A 2,683-nucleotide genomic window follows, 5' to 3' on the forward strand; every position below is an offset into this window, starting at 1 on the left:
AGGAAGGTACGGCATGGGGGGGCAGGGGGAGCAGAGGGGAGGGGGTCCCTTCGGCAAAGGTGTCCCCCTGGGACTGCCGTGCATCTCCCGGCCACCTGCCACAAGTGCCACCTTACCCGCCAGCGACATGCCAAGGGTTTGACAGTCAGCCTAGCCCCATTTCTTTTCCTCCTCGGTCCGTAAATCCCAAAGGACCGGGTGGGCAGGGAGGCAGCAACTCTCCGCACAGCCTTGCCCCGCACCCCCCGTCCTGTCCCAGGGGAAAAACCCACCAAAAATCATGGCAGAACCCTCCTGGTGGGATGCAGCATCCTCAGCGCGGCATTCCCCTCCGCACGGCCCGGGCTCGTCCCTCGCTGGTGGGATTTGGAGGACAGGAGCGGGCCGGTGTTATGCCACACTATGGTACTCTTCGGGGTTTGTCTCGTTACGTCCCTGACCTGCTCCTCCAGCCTTGTCTCTCCTGCTCCTCCATGCAAGGAGGTGGAGAGGGAAGAAGGAGGCACAGAGCAGGAGGGACGTCCCCAGCGTTCCCGCATCCCACTTTGCCAAGCGTCCTGATGATTCGGTTTAACCTTTTGTTGCTTTGTTTCGTGACTGGAGCGGCTGGTCTCCGAGAGGAGTGAGGGAGATGTGGCTCCAGCAGCGCACAGGCTGGGCGAGGGAGCGGGATGGCGCATGGTAACAATTGGGCGTCAGAAGGCATCCTTCCATCCTTCCCAGCTACAAATCATCAACTGGATGGCAGAAGGACTGGGCAAAAGGGCTGGAGAAATCTGGCTTGTAGGGAGAGCCTCCCACACAAAGAAGAGGCGCTAATAAAGCCCAGCTGGGGAAGAGACTTTTTGTGAATGCTTTCTATCCACGGATACCCCCCAGATCAGAATTTTTCCAGGAGCCCAGCTGGGACAGCTGGACTCGGCCGGGCAAGGTGCTGGCTGGTGCAGCTTCGTTTGGCTCACCTGTTTGTGGGGTTTTTTTAACCTGAGCTCAGCGTATCCAGGGATTCAGCCCCAAAACAGACATCAGATCCCCTTTTCCTTAGAAACTCCTGCGTTTTCCACCCACCCACTGGGAACTGTTCCCAACACGAATGCTGTGGGGACGGTGCTGCGCCTTCAGGCCAGGCACCAGAGATGAGAAAGTTCATCATGGGGGTGGGCGAGGGGAAGGAGGCGGCTGTGCTTTAGCGCGAGTCAGCTGCAAAATGTCCTGATGGCGACAGGGATGTGGACTGGCTCGTTGCCGCCGAGGACGTGCGTGGTGGTCCTTTCGAGACTGCTTTTTGGCAGGGAGCCCGCGGCAGAGCCCAGGGTGGGTTGCTGCAGCCCCGCCGGCAGGCAGGGATGGAGCAGGAGGAATGTCCTGCCGCATCTCGAACCGATCCCACATCCCCGTGAGGGTCCGAGAAGTCACAGAGTTGAGGACTGGGAAGAGTTTTGGGGTTTCGGGTCTGTTGAGGTGAAGCAAACCCAAGCAGAGCCCCATGAGCAAAGCTACTTCCTACTCGGCTGGAAGAAGGAAGTACCGGGCATCTCGTGGGAAGGACAGGTTTCCTGACGTTTTCCAGCCCATTTCCAGACCAAAGAGGCTCTGAGAAGCAGCTGAATGTTTGATTTCTGCGTTGACTTGAATCTCAGAGCTTTGGGGTGATGTTTACACGCTATCGGTTACCTGTTACCAAAGCCCCGCAGATACCAAGCCTGCGAACGCGCTGTCCCTTGGTTATGGGGCTAGGAGAGGTGATGGCCGTGGAAGATGCAGAGTCTTTCCCGAGCAGATTTCCTTGCTGTTGCTCCCCAGAAAAGGTAGGACGATTCTCGTTTGACTGTTCCTCACAGCATCCGTATGTTTTCCGTCTAGTTTACACCAATATGAGAACTTGGACGTGCAAATAGGGATCCGACCCCACCCCGCCGCCGTTTGCTCTGCTGCTAAGAAATGAGTTGTGTAGCTGCTTTGATGGGTAAAAAGCAAAGAGCCAGACCGAGGGAGGGAGCAGAGTCCTGCGCCTGCCTCGAGACAGCCGGATCCAGTTCGCTCTTAAGGAAATTAGATTTTTCATGTACTGCCAAGAGTTAAGCTAATTCCAGGCGCCTCTCTCTCCGAGATAGGCTGCATCCAGTCTTTGAGCAACTCATCTAGAGCGAGAAGAATAGCCCAGTGTGGTGCGTAAGCGAGTGGCCCTGAGTCACTGGCCCTATTCATTGTCTGCTGGCGTGACACTGAGCAGCGCCCGAGCCTGCGCGCTCGCCGGCGGCGCGGTGGTGGTACGGGCTGGCTCTTCTGCACCGCCTCTGTGTGCGTGTCCGTGCCTGAATCCAATGCGAATCATACCGTTCTTCGAGGGGCGCGTGCCCTTCTGCCCGCCCCGAGGCTCTCCTGCACCGCCGGCGAGCGGGGCGATGGAGCGGGGTGGTCCGTGTCCATCCAGGCGCGGAGGGTTTCTTTGCGGTGGCGCCGAGGGCGGAGGTTTCGCGATGGGGGGTTTTCGCAGAGCTGCGGGAGCGATGTCAAATCGCCCGAGTTACCTTCAGGCGCTAGGGGAGGCTGGCGGGGGGGGTGTGCTGGAATAACCTGGGGGCTGTGACAAATGTCTTCACCTTCCATACCGTCAGCTGATGAGCTGCATTCTCAGGAGGCAGGGAGCCCGCGTTAAATCCCAGCGGATGGTCCGAAAGCC

Source organism: Rissa tridactyla, chromosome 9 (assembly GCF_028500815.1).
Source record: "Rissa tridactyla isolate bRisTri1 chromosome 9, bRisTri1.patW.cur.20221130, whole genome shotgun sequence".
Taxonomy (NCBI): Eukaryota; Metazoa; Chordata; class Aves; order Charadriiformes; family Laridae; genus Rissa; species Rissa tridactyla.